At 35.8% G+C, this 14,855-nt stretch overlaps 1 long non-coding RNA gene across 7 annotated transcripts in view; it reads left to right on the forward strand.

Annotated features, from left to right (window-relative positions):
* The window catches only part of LOC102165048 (uncharacterized), a 1,242,341-nt gene that overhangs the window by 1,066,417 nt on the left and 161,069 nt on the right, over positions 1-14,855 (forward strand). For 4 of the 7 annotated variants that reach the window (XR_014827978.1, XR_014827981.1, XR_014827979.1 and 1 more), the window contains 2 exons: positions 6,253-6,342; positions 14,023-14,114. This is a non-coding gene — a long non-coding RNA (uncharacterized LOC102165048). The remainder of the gene's footprint in view (positions 1-6,252; positions 6,343-14,022; positions 14,115-14,855) is intronic. The other 3 variants (XR_014827983.1, XR_014827982.1, XR_014827977.1) reach the window with 2 other exon arrangements.

The raw sequence follows: 14,855 nt of genomic DNA on the forward strand, positions 1-14,855 counted from the left end.
AATTACTGAACTTGAGTTATAGTGACTCATTAGCATAATGAAAATAACTTAGATATACCAAGTTAACCCTTTCTTTCATTCTTTCACCAGAACTTTGGTAAATTTTCTGTTCCAAGGGGATTTTTTTTAAAGAGTTGGTGCTAGTAGCCCAGAGGAGTGAAGTTGAGGACATTACATACTCAGGGTGAAAAAAATGACATCCTCTGGGCATTTCAGTGGACAAACTTGCTTTCCTCTGGCAAGGGAGGTCCAGCAGGCTTGTCAATGGGTTTTGTCTTAGAGACTTCTAGTGTGTTTTTTGCTGCCGAACCCAATTACATTGTGAATGTAAGAAGGTCTCTATTTCCCAGTGGACGATATGTAGAAATGCAGTGCCCATATTTTTTGAGCAGGAAATTGTGACAGCTGGCTTGGGATTTAAGAGAGGAATGGGACATAATTTTTTGTTTCAAGATTTTAGTAAAATCCACAATTTTTATAAACAGATATTTATGTACTTTGTTTTTACTATCACAAGGAATAACAGTAAGTATAATAGCTAATCCTACTGAAAGTTTACTATGTACTAAATATAAACTTATGTGATTCTTTTTTTTTTCTCTCTCTCTTTTTTAGGGCTGCACCTGTGGCATATGGAGGTTCCCAGGCTAGGGGTACAACTGGTTCTGTAGCCGCCAGCCTACGTCAGGGCCACAGCAACCTGGAATCCGAGCCGCATCTTCGACCTACACCACATCTCGTGGCAATGCTAGATCCTTAACCCACTGAGCAAGGCCAGGGATCGAACCTGTGTCCTCATGGATGCCAGTCAGGTTTGTTAACCGCTGAGCCTTGACGGGAACTCCATTATGTGATTCTTATAATAGCACTAGAAATGAATGCTATTATGATTATCCACATTTGGATGATAGGGAAATTGAAATACAGGGTGATTAAGAATCTTCACTCAACCAGTAAGTGACCAAGTTAAGATCTGAACCTAAGAAATTTAGATGGGAGGGAATATATTCTTAATTACTATGCTGTATTGCTTGTATTAACTAGAGAACCAGATTACACAAGTAAGAGACCTCAATAAAAACAGTAACTACAATTTATATTTACTTACTACTATAGCATGCAAGGTACTTTAAAATCTTGCTGTGCTCATTTTTTTTGTGTGTGTGTTTAATCCTCTCAACAATTCTATAAGATAGGTATTATTATCCTCAATTTATAGACATAAAAACAGAGGCCCATGAAATATAAACAACTTTACTCAGGTCAGTCAGTATGCAAGTGGTGTGACTGGGATTCAGACCCAAGTAAAGTTTGGCATTCTGACCCAAGTCTCTTAATTTATGTTTGTTGTTGCTGAAGCAAATATTTTGAAAAATGAATCCTAATTACTGGATTCTTAAGTAAAGAAGAATTTTCCTTACCTCGGTCATTTATCATACAAAACAACTCCAGAAAGCTTTTTTTTATAAATTAGGTATCCTCTAACATCAGCTAAAGTAGCTAAACACAAAACTATTGTATAAATAGAATAATATTAATTGTCCACTTTCTCTAGTAAAGATATGAGAGCATAACTTCAAAACAAGTAAGAAATGTAGTGACGTGTTCTACAACCAATGAGCATGTTTTCAAACAGGTGACGATGTAGGTAAACTTACAACTTTGTGCATAATAGAATTCCTTTTTTTTTTTTGCTATTTCTTTGGGCCGCTCCCATGGCATATGGAGGTTCCCAGGCTAGGGGCCTACGCCAGAGCCACAGCAACGCGGGATCCGAGCCGCGTCTGCAACCTACACCACAGCTCACGGCAACGCCGGATTGTCAACCCACTGAGCAAGGGCAGGGACCGAACCCGCAACCTCATGGTTCCTAGTCGGATTCGTTAACCACTGCGCCACGACGGGAACTCCGAATTCCTTTATTTTTAAGTTGTTTACTGACCTACAATATTATATGTTTCAAGCGTACAACATAGTGACTTGGCATTTTAGCATATTGCAAAATGATCATTATGATGTCTCACTGCCATTTGTCACATAAAAAATATTGTAATATTATTAACTATATCCCCTATGCTATATATTACATTCCCATGACTTATTTTATCACTAGAAATTTTTACCTCTTAATCTCCCTAACCTGTTTCACTCATCCTCCCATTGACCTCCTCTCTGGAAACCACCCATTTGTTTTCTCTATGAGTCTGTTTTGCTTTTTTTTGGTTTATTTTTTAGATTCCATACATAAGTGAAAACATTTCTCTGTCTGACTTGTTTCACTAAGCAGAATATCTTCAAGATGCATTCATGTTTTTGCAAATGGAAAATTTTAACTTTTTTATTGCTGATTAATATTTCTTTATACACACACACAGGCATATATACCACAGTTTTTTATCCATTCATCTGTGGATGGACACTTAGGATGCTTCTATATCTTGGCTATAATAAATATGCATATATTGTTTTGAAGTAATGTTCTAATTTCTTTGGATATATACATAGGAGTGAAATTGCTGGATCATATGCTAGTTCTATTTTTAATTTTATAAGGAACATCCCTTCTATTCCATAGTGGCTGTACCAAAGTCCATTCCCACCAACAGTATCCTAGGGTTCCCTTTTTTCCACATCCTCACCAACACTTATTTGTTGGTTACATGAGGACAGCTTTTCTGACAGGTGTGAAGCGATATCATTGTGGTTTTGATTTGCATTTCTCTGACTGTTAGTGATGTCGAGTGTCTTTTCATCGGTCTGTTGGCCATTTGTATGCCTTCTCTGGAAAAATGTCTCTTTAGGGGCCCTGCCCATTTTAAAATCAAGTTTGTTTTATTTTTGATGTTCAGTTGTATGAATTCCTTGTATACTTTAGATATTAATCCCTATGGGGTATATTGTTTGCAACTATCTTCTCCCGTTCAGTAGGTGGCCTTTTTGTTTGTTGATAGTTTCTTTTGCTTTGCAAAGTTTTTAGTTTGATGTAGTCCTATTTGCTTGTTTTTGCTTTTGTTTCCTTTGCCTGAGGGGACATATCCAAAAAACTATTGCTAAGACTAATGCCAAAGAGCATATTGCCCATGTTTCCTTCTAGGAGTTTTGATCATATGATTTTTATTTTTCATTCTGTTATTATAGTGTATGACATTTGTTGATTTGCATATGTTGAGCCATCCTTGTATCCCAGGGATAAATTCTTTAAGTGTTTGGTAGAATTCAACTATGAAGCCATCCAGTCCTGGACTTTTGTTTGTTCAGAGGTTTTGTTTTGTTTTGTTTTGTTTGTTTGTTTTCAGTTACTGGTTCATTTTAGTGACTGGTAATCAGTCTGTTTATTTTCTGTTTCTTCTTGGTTCAGTCTTGGGAGACTGAGAGTTTCTAGGAATTTATCCATTTCTTCTAGGTTGTCCATTTTATTATTTCATAATTGTTCAGAATAATTTCTTATGATCATTTGTATTTCTGTAGTGTCAATTGTAACATCTCTTTCATTTATGATTTTATTTAATTGGGCCCTATTTTATTTTCCTTGATGAGTCTAAATTAAGTGTTTATCCATTTTGTTTATATTTTCAAAGAACCAACTTGTTTTCAGCCTCTATTTCTTTTATTTCTGCTCTAATCTTTATGGTTTCTTCTACTAACTTTGAGTTTTGTTTGTTCTTTTTTTCTTAGTTCCTTTTGGTATAAGGTTAGATTGTTTGCTTGAGATTTTTCTTGTTTCCTGAGGTGAATCTGTATCACTACAAGCTTCCATCTTAGAACTGCTTTTGCTATATCCTCTGGATTTTGTATCATTGTGTTTCCATTTTCATTTGTCCCAGGAATTTTTTTTTCCTCTTTGATTTATTTAATAACCCTTTGGTTGTTTAGTAGCATATTGTTTAGCCTCCATATGTTTGAGCTTTTTACAGTTTTCTTGTAACTGATTTCTAATCTCATACCATTGTTGTCAAAAAAGATGCTTGATATTATGTGAGTCTTCTTAAATGTTCTGTGGCCTAGCATGTGGTCTATTCTGGAAAATGTTTTATATGCACTTAAAGAAATGTATATTCTGCTGTTTTTGGATGGAATATTCTTATAGATCTATTAAGCTTATCTGATGCAATGTGTCATTTAAGGCTAGTATTTCCTTACTGATTGTCTGGATGATCTGTCCATCGATATAAGATGTTAAAGTCCCCTACTATTGTTGTGTTACTGTCAGTTTCTTACTTTATGTCTGTTATTATTTGCTTTATATATTGAGTGGTCCTATGTTGGGTGCATATATACTTACATTTACTATATCTTTTTGATGGACTGATCCTTTATCATTATGAAATGTCCTTCTTTGTTTCTTATTATAGTCTGTGTTTTAAAGTTTATTTGTCTAATATAACTATTGCTACCTCAGCTTTCTTTTTGCTTCCATTTGCTTGGAGTAACTTTCCATACTCTTAGTTTCAGTCTGCATGTGTCTTTAGATCTGATGTGAGTCTCTTGCAGGTAGCATATATATGGGGTCTTGTTTTTGAATGTATTCAAACACTCTGTGTCTTTTGATTGGAGCATTAATCCATTTACATTTAAAGTAGTTATCAAGGGAGTTACCACTGTGGCTCATTGGGTTATGAACCTCACTAGTATCCAAGAGGACATAGATTCAATCCCTGGTCTTGCTCAGTGGGTTAAAGATCCAGTGTTGCCATGAGTGTGGTGTAGGTTGCTGACATGGCTCAGATCCTGCATTGCTGTGGCTGTGGCACAGGCCAATAGTTTCAGCTCCAATTTGACTCCTAGCCTGGGAACTTCCTTATGTCACAAGTGCATTCCTAACAAGAGAAAAAAAAAAAAGTAGTTATTGATAGGTATATACTTACTGTCATTTTTTTTTTTTTTTTTTTTTTTTTTTTGGTCTTTTGCCTTTTCTAGGGCCGCTTCCATGGCACATGGAGGTTCCCAGGCTAGGGGTCAAATCAGAGCTGTAGCTGCCAGCCTATGCCAGAGCCATAGCAATGCGGGATCTGAGCTGCGTTGGCAAACTATACCACAGGTCATGGAAACCCCAGATCCTTAACCCACTGACCAAGGCCAGGGAACGAACACGCAACCTCATGGTTCCTAGTCAGATTTGTTAGCCACTGAGCCTCGATGGGAACTTCATTTTCCTTTTTTTTTTTTTTTTTTTTTTTAATGGTTCTTTTTGTTCCTTGCTTCTTCTTTTACTCTCTTCTCTTGTGATTTGATAGCTTTCTTTTTTTTTTTTTTTTTTTTTTTTTTTTTTTTTTTTTTTTTTTTGTCTTTTGTCTTTTTAAGGCTGCATCTGCAGCATATGGAGGTTCCCAGGCTAGGGGTCCAATCCGAGCTGTTGCCACTGGCCTATGCCAGAGCCAGAGCAATGCCAGTTCTGAGCTGTGTCTGCGACCTATACCACAGCTCATGGCAACACTGGATCCTTAACCACTGAGCAAGGCCAGGGATTGAACCTGAAACCTCATGGTTCCCAGCCAGATTCATTTCTGCTGCACCACCACGGGAACTCCTGATACTTTCTTTAGTGCTATGTATGGATTCCTTTGTCTGTCTAAGTATCTATTACAGAGGCAAAAATCTATTGATTTTTGGTTTGTAGTTACCATAAGGTTTATACATAGTCGTCTGTACATATGTACATGATTATTTTTAGGTTGATGACCTCTTAAGGTTGAATGCATTCTAACAATTCTGCGTTTTTACTCTCACCACATGTTTACTGTTTTTGACATCATATTTCATGTCTTTTTAACTGTATTCCTTGGCTACTTATTTTGGATATAGATGATTATACTACTTTTGTCTTTTAACCTTCCTACTAGCCTTATAACTGTTTGATCTATTACTTTTACTGTATGTTTGCCTTTACTAATGTGATTTTTCCTTCTGTAATTTTCACATTTCTAGTTATGGCCTTTTCCACTTAGAGAAGTGTTTTTTTTAACATTTCTTGTATAGTTGCTTTATTGGTATTGAATTCTTAGTTTTTGCTTGTTTGTAAAACTCTTTATCTCCCTTTAAAATCTGAATGATAGCCTTGTTGTGTAGAGTATTCTCGGATGTAGGTTTTTTTCCTTTTATTATTATGAATATATTATGCCATTCCCTTCTGGCTTGCAAAGTTTATGCTGAAAATTCAGCTGATAGGCTTATGGGAGTTTCTTTGTATTTGCTTTTCCCTTGTTGGTCTTAAGGTTTTATCTTTATCTTTAATTTTTGTCATTTTTATTACAGTGTGTCTTGGTGTGGACCTGTTTGGGTTCATCTTGTTTGGGACTCTCAGTGCTTCTTGGATCTGGATGTCTGTTTCCTTTCCCAGTTTAGGTAAGTTTGCTGCTATTATTTTTTCAAGTATGTTTTCTGCTTTTTTTCCCCCTCTCTCTATTCTCCTTCTGGGAGCCCTAAAATGTAAATGTTGGTATCCTTGATGTTGTCCCAGGGGTAAATTCTTTTTTTCTGTTTAGCTTGGGTGATTTCCACTACTCTGTCTTTCAGTTCACTGATCTATTCCTCTGTGTTATCTAATCTACTATTTATTCCTTCTAGTTTTTTTTTTTAATTTCAATTATATTTTCAGCTCTATTTCTTTCTTTTTTATATTCTCTGGCTCTTTGTTGGAATTCTCACTGTATTCATCCATGCTTTTCTCAAGTTTGTTGAGCATCTTTATAATCATTATCTTGAACTCTTTCTCAGGTAGATTGCTTATCTCGACTTAATGTTTCTTTGGAATTTTGTCTTGTTCCTTCACATATTCATGTCTTCATTTCGCCTAATTCTCTGTGTTTATTTCCATGTATTAGGTAAATTTGTTATGATTTCTGATCTTGGAGAAGTGGCCTTATGTTAGGAACATCCTATGGTGCCCAGTAGCATAGCTCCCTCTGTCATCAGCACTATATGCTTTAGAGGTGCCCCCTCCCCCATGTCGGCTATAAGGGCCTTTCTGCTGTGGTAGGTGGACTACCATGAGTACACTGGTGGGCAGGCTGGTTCCTGTCCTGGTTAGCTTCTAGGTCCTGCCATGTGCAGGGGCTCTGGCCTGTTGGAGGGCAGGGCTGGGTTCTGGCATGGCAGAGATTGGGGCTGGTGCTGGCATGCTGGTTAGGGGGGGTATTGGATCCTTGCAAAGCTCCTCCAGGGGTCAAGTTCCTGGATCTGGTGCCAGCCCTCTGGTGGGTAGATAAGCTTCTGGGACTAATAGGCTAGAGGGAGGATTCTAAAACGGTTCTTGCCAGCATCTATATCCTGAGGTGGAGTTCCACTTGCCTCCTGCCTGTCTGTGAGGCTCTTTAAGACCAGTAAGTGGATCTGAGCTAGATGACTTTCAAATTACTGCCTATATCTTGAACTCCAAGCAAATGAGATATTGTGAGCACCCTTTTGGAGCTCTCCTATATACAAACCTCAGTGGCCTTCAAAACCAGATGGTCTAGTGGGCTCATCTTCCAGGTGCAAGACCTCCAGTCTAGGGAGCTTGAGGTAGGTCTTGGATCCCTCACTTTTGGGGGAGAGCCAATTTTGATTATCTTCCCTTTGGATAGCCTACCTGTAGTTGTAGGTGTTAACTATATTGCATCATCTCTACCCTTTCTACTTGTCTCCTTGTTGTTCCTTCTTTATATCTTTAGTTGTAGAAAAATCTTTTCGTCTGGGCTTCAGCTTGTTCTCATAGATAATTGCTCTATAAATGGTTATAATTTTGATGTGCCCTTGAGAGGAGGTGAGCTCAGTGTTTTCCAAAATCTTAGCCACATCCTCTAACAGAATTTCTTTCATTTTATTTAATGTTAATTGTTTACATATAGTCTTTGTTACTTTCCTAGTTGAGTAAAACTAAATATCAGATTTATTGTCATTTATTTTATGACATATTTCTTTTGAGGAGAACCTATTAAAATGATTGTTGATGATGTCCCTGATAGACACAAAACCATCAAATTATAGCTATGTGTGTGTATTAATTTTAAAATACATAATAAATATTTTTGCTTAAATACCGCTATTAAAAGAATGAAATGCATGAACATAGATGCTGTCAAGCATACTTGGTAATCATTAAACAAAACATACCAATCATTTTCTCATTAATCATATATGAATATTCCAGAGTTATATTAAGTGCTAAATTGGGATTTAATTATTGCTTTACAAGTAGAATTGTACTGTATCTTATTTTAGATATTAAGTTTCTTAGTAGGTCCAAAAGTAGACACTTTGTAGCACATGATCATACCCACAACTTTTTTAGCATAAATAAGTAGACCAATAATATGATGCTTTCCTTTGTATTCTCTTTACAAATATAATATGAATACTTTAAACAAGTATTGTATGCAATACTCATGTTTAATTGTTAAAATTCACTGACTGACACTGTTAGAGACTAAGCTAAGCATTAAGAAAATTGATATAGATTAGGAAACCTAGCATATGGATCATTACAGTAAAATAAAAGGATGCCAGACCTGGAAAAGGCCCTTTTTTCTTATTTTTAAATAACAACGTCATTGATATAAAATTCACATACCATACAATTTGCTCATTTAAAGTGTACAATTCAACACATTTAGTATGTTTACAGAAATAGCGTTTAACCATCACCATAGTCTAATTTTAGAACTCTTTGTTCTCTGCTAAAGAAATCCCATACTCATTAGCAGTCACTCCCTATTGCCTCCCTCTCTGTAGGTCCTGCCCAACGCTTACCTACTTTCTGTCTCTGTAGATTTTCCTTTCTAGACATTTTAATATAAATGAAATCATGCAATATGTTTTGTGTGACTGACCTCTTTCATTGCACATAATGTTTTCAAGCATAGTGTAAAATTGTACATTGGTTGTAACATAAATCAGTACTTTTTATTTTCCTTTTTATTACTTAGTGAGAAGGGCCCTTTTACCTAATGCAACTTTCATTTATGACTGATGAGCAAATTGAAGTCAGAGAGTAAACAGTACTAGAGAGTACTAGAGAGTTTCAGGACTAGAACTCAGATCTCTGGACCCAATTGAAGAAATCTGGCACAGTTTTAAGGATAGAAGGCTTTTAATATGAAGGTACCAACTTTCCCTCAGGATCATGTGTCTAATCAGTTCCTTTATCTTGACTATGAATAAAGCATGATGTGGGTTAAAAGTACAGAACTTAAGCCATGAGAAAGACATGGTATACCTGTATAGTCTGCCATTATCAGTATGACTTTAAAAAAGCTTTTTAATATCTCTGGCCATCATATTCTTGCATTTCAGAAATTAAATTAAAATTAAATTTTATATGCAGTCACACTACTTTAACCAGTTAAAACACATTTCTTTGCCTTTAGTTGAAATTATAACAATATTCAGGGAGGTAACTGGTTACCTTATGTTACTAAAAGGTTCTGAATGGAAGCTGAGTATAAAAATGGGAAAATAAGTTACAGGGAAAGAACTATTCTAAGTGCTCATCTCATTTTTCCATTTAAGGGCATAATACGTTATTTGGATATGAAAAAATTTAAGCTCAGAAAAGTAAGAAAGTTGTTTGAAGTCCTGTTGCTAAGGCACAGAACAAGGATTCAAAATGTGTTTCTTAGGACTCCAAAGAAGTAAAGAAAATCACAGTATACAGTGACTTAAGAATAAAGACCTCGGAGTTCCCGTTGTGGCACAGTGGTTAACTAATCCAACTAGGAACCATGAGGTTTCGGGTTTGATCCCTGGCCTCGCTCAGTGGGTTAAAGGATCTGGTGTTGCCGTGAACCGTGGTGTAGGTTGCAGACGCTGCTCGGATCCTGCATTGCTGTGGCTCTGGTGTAGGCTGGTGGCTACAGCTCCAATTAGACCCCTAGCCTGGGAACCTCCATATGCTGTGGGAGTGGCCCTAGAAATGGCAAAAAGACAAAAAAAAAAAAAAAGAAAAGAAAAAAAAAGAATAAAAACCTCAGGGTCATCCAATGTTACTTAGAGTGGGGTCAAGCTGAATAGCCTTTGGAATATCTCTATATCATAACAGGGCAAGACGATTGTTTTTCAAAATGATGACCTTGAATCATCAGTGAATAGTAAATTCTGGTCTATACATTCTACTTAAGAAAGATCATAAATTTCAAAATCAAATGTGTTAAATATAAGCTTATTAGGAAAGCACAATTGTTTAGGAAGATTAATTTCCAGGAGGTTCCAGGTGGCAGAATACTTCTAATAGAAATTATTCCTAGAAAAATATCCTTGCTGTTATTTTCAAGAGGAATTTTGTGGACTGTTTTTTTTTTTTTTTTTTTTTTTTTCTTTTTTTTTTTTTTCAGGTGACAAGGTTAAATTTGAGGCTTAATCAAGGGTCCAGTCATCTAAAATTCTATACCCTGCTTTTTCCTACTGTGTCTATTCATAGAGTTTATGAGCTGTGTTAGACCTTTAGAGTGGATGGCTCAGTTGAGCAGTTTGTCAGAAAGAAGTGTGGGGTTGTGTTGTTTTTTCTTTAAGTTTAGTGGAATAATGGTCATTATTTAAACTTTAGGATCAAGTTCCATCCAAATTGCCTAAATTATTTTTATTTTGTCATGCCCTTAAGGAATTTATTAGTATATCTAAATGGGTTTGCTATAGATTTTCATTAGTACGTTAAAAGAAAATGTGAAAACATCTTTCTACAATGCTGATAAATTAGAGCCCTGCAGTTAGTTCTCTTACAACCCTGGCTAAAATAATAGAAGGTAAATTACAGGGCTCCTAGAATTTCATCCTAGTTGAAGGATGAAATTTTGCCCGTTTTGCCTCATGTCTATAAACCTGGTGGTATATTTTCAAATATTTCTAGCTAATTAGGCAATCTGTGTTTAAATCCTTCATACCCCTTTCATTACATTTGATAGTTTTTGAGAAAACAGCTGGAATTTTTATCAATGAAAATAGATTTTGTTTTATTATTATTAAATTTTTAAATCCCTGCATGTCAGCAGGATGGGCTGCAAATCATTTAAAAGACTTATACAAGCTGGACATACTGACATTAAAATAAAAGCAGAACATTTTGCTTGCAGGTATTAAAGCAAAATATTAAATATTAAAGTTGATTTACTGACAAGTTTAGCGTAAAAGACAGCTAAAATAAGCTATGAAAGTGAAAGTAAATTAGATTATGTTTGTGGTTTGAGCTGACTGGGGATAGAATTAATTATACTTTATGATAAAGACAAAAATGAACATTGACATTAATTGTCCTAAATAGTCAATGAAGCAATGATGTGACTTCCTAAAAAAATTCACAACTTCTCTATGGGTCTGTTCTTATGTAAAATTAGGCAAAATACTAACCTTCATCTGGGACAAATACATATATCTGTCCCATGTGGTTTTGGAAGATAGTCATTTAATCAGTGCAAAAGATAAACAGGTCCTTAGACAAAGTTTGAACTGCTATAGAAATTCCCTGCTATGTCACTAAAGAGGATTGTTTGGAGATTCAGAGTACACCAAAGAAAGGGGGGAGAAAGAACTAATAAAAATCAAGCACCTAATATATACCAGGAACTGTTCAGGATATTTAATACACAGCATCATGGAGTTCTCTCAATTCACCTTGATAAAATTGTTATCACACCTATTCTAAACACTATTGTGGTCAGCTTTGTTTTCATTTATCTGATTCAGTATCATCTTATTCCATTATTCACTCATCCACTACACTCCAGGCATATCAGCCTTCTCTCTTCTCTGGAACACTAGAAAATCTTCCCTTTCTTGGGGGCTTTGAACATACTGTTTCCTCTGCCTTGAACACCCTTGCTCCCTCAACCACTGCCTAAAAACCCCACTCTTCAAATGGCTAATTCCTATTATCTTTAAGTTCTGGCACTGTTTTATTTTGGGGACAGAACAAAGTGAGTCTCAAATACCACGGCTTAATAATATGCAAGTTTGTTTATTTTTCATGTGAGAGGTTTGGTAAGCAACTCAGCAATTTTCACACATGACTTAGATTTCTGAGTCTAACTCCTAGAGTGTGCCATCTTCCAAATAATTGGCAGGGGAAAAGGATGAAGGGAGTGCATGTTCATTTGGATTTTATTGCACACTTAAAATTTTAAGAGAGTAGATCTCAGGTTGTGTTCTTACAGCAACAACAATAGTAATAGTATAATAATAGAACAATACCTAGAAATGGTACACATTGCTTCTGCTCACAGCCTAGTGACTAGAATTTAGTCACTTGGTTATATTTAGCTACCAAGAAAGCTGATAAATAGAATATTTAGCTGGGGAAACATGGCCCTAGTTAAGACCACATTAAAATGGAAAAGAAGGAGACCAATTATTGAGAGGCAACTAATAGTCTAGTGTGGGATCTTGTTGAGATACCATCTTTACAGAAAATCCTTCTTTGATCACTCTAAAGTCTATTTATTTTTCTTTATCATTGAATATTACAGGTTATCTTTATAGCAATTGTAATTTTTGACAATATTCATGATGTTATTTTTAAAATTTCTATTTTTTAACCTTAAACTCCTTGAAAGTAACACCGAGTTTATTTTGTTTTCTATTATACCCTCCATTCCTATATGCCTGGAATATATGATATGGAAGTCATATTTGACCCAGTAAAGATTATTGAACAAATAAATAGAAATCCACACAAATCTCTAGACAGATAACACCTCAAATCAGATGGATTTATTGACTGAAGTTGAACAATTCATAGAGGAGGCAACAAAGTTAACTTCGAAAGGACTAGGCAATACCCTTCATGTAGTGGTATCTAAAGTGTTGATCAACTATCCACTAATAGGTTACAAAATTCTTTTACTGAGTCAGAGCCAGCATAAAACTTTATTTTTAGTTATATGTATATGTGAATGTGCATCCATTCTGAGTCTCAAGGTAGAATGTGATTATTATTATGAATAATGTGTACAAAAATGTTTAAAATGCACTATCTAGCACACTTAGAAGATCAGGCTAAAAGGCAAGGCAGATATGGGAAGAAAAAAATTGATCCCTACAGAGCTAAATGTGATCTGCTTCACAGGCTAACAAAATGACATCAAATGGTGACTCATCTCTTCACCAATTCCATGATTTTCAATTGCATCTTTCCAGCAATGCACTACCAAAGTATGTTTCAAAGACGAGAAGAATATGCGTTTCAAAGCATTGTTTCATCTTATCAATCATAGTGGGATATTATCTTGAGTATGAAAACTTCAAAAATAACTTTGAATTATAGTTCAACTTGAGAATATCTTTTTATTTTTGAAATTCAGATATACCTAGGGAACTCATGTACTTGCTCTGGTGTTTGGTCCTAGTTAATTGATCAGTGGTCTTTTCTAATGTGCTTGCCTGTGAGGATTCCATGTTTTATTTAGAACAAAGTTTAGTTGTCTCCTTTGAGCTTTTTGTGTGAATGTGATTTTGCTCTTTTTTGACTTCCTATAGTATATTTTCCCCCCTTCTCACTTTTTTTCCTTACTAAAGGAACCTGAAATTAAAGTAATATTTATGGAGTTCACATTGTGGCTCAGCAGTTAGTGAACCTGACTAGCATCCATGAGGATGCAGGCTCAATCCCTGGCCTTGTTCAGTGGGTTAAGGATCCAGCATTGCCACAAGCTGTAGTGTAGGTTGCAGACACGGCTTGGATCCCTCATTGCTGTGGCTGTGGTGTAGGCTGGCAGCTGCAGCTCTGATTCAGTCCCTAGCCTGGGAACCTCCATAAGCCATGGGTGCAGCCAAAAAAAAAAAAAAAAAGACAAAAAAACCAAAATAAAAGTAATATTTATCTATTGACCTTATTAAAATTTTAGTCTTGTATTTTACACTTTTTAAAAAATCAACACAGCATCTTTCTTCTGGCTCCATCCATTTTCACATGAGACTTTATAAGATGTGTTCACTGGATGCTATCAGAGCCAAAAGTTAAGAGTAACAGTTCCCTAAGAATATGGGTTATTCAGAACCTAATCTGCTACTCTATTCATACAAACATCTTTAAATCAGCTTTGATCATTTCTCCCATAGGCAGGAAGTACAAAAAGAATGAAAATGACAAAAACTTTCTTCCTTCAAAACCGGTTTAATTTGCTTTTCTACCAAACAAGGACAAGTCTGTGGTAAGTGACCTATTGGAATCCTGAAATATCTCATAAGCTCCTATAAGTGGACCTGACTCCCAGTCACTCACCTGTACCATTTCCCCACTATAGGCAGGCTGTTATTAGAATTTGAGCAAACCTCTGCCAAGTTATATAGTCTCCCTTGCTTTCAGATTTACTGGATCCTCAGCCCTATTTCCTTCTCAGTTTTGCTGAGAACCTCATCCAGTATTAGCGCCTAGTATTATTTAGTATTTATTAGTGCTGATTATGTTTCAGGCATTATACTAAGCCCTTTCCTTGCATAATCTGATTTAATCCTTCCAATAACCAAGTGAGCTAATTACTTGAATTAATTATCTATTGCTGCATGACAAATAATCATAAGAGTTAGGGCTTGAAATAACAAAAATCATTTATTATCTCTTATGGTTTTAGGAATGTAGAAATTTCTTAGCTAAGAAATTCCAGTTTAGGTTCTCCTATGAAGTTGGGGTCAGTCAGTGCCTGAGGCTGGGGTCTTCTTGAAAACTTCTTCACATTCACATGTCTGGTGCCTGGACTTATCCTCTGAACCTTCTTAGACTTATCTCCCTATCTTTACATGATTTCTTCACAAGGTCTCTGCAACCTGGCTACACTTCAAGGTAGATGTCTCAAGAGAGAGCATGCCAGACAGAAGCTTTTTTTTACCTCTTCTGACTTAGTCTTGGAAGTCACATAATGTCAGTTTAGCTTCATTCAATATTTTCTAGAAGC

This window comes from Sus scrofa, chromosome 14 (genome assembly GCF_054392235.1).
Source record: "Sus scrofa isolate SSC_HxYL_T2T_F1_AM1 chromosome 14, Sscrofa_HxYL_maternal_Yorkshire_Landrace_v2.0, whole genome shotgun sequence".
Lineage (NCBI taxonomy): Eukaryota > Metazoa > Chordata > Mammalia > Artiodactyla > Suidae > Sus > Sus scrofa.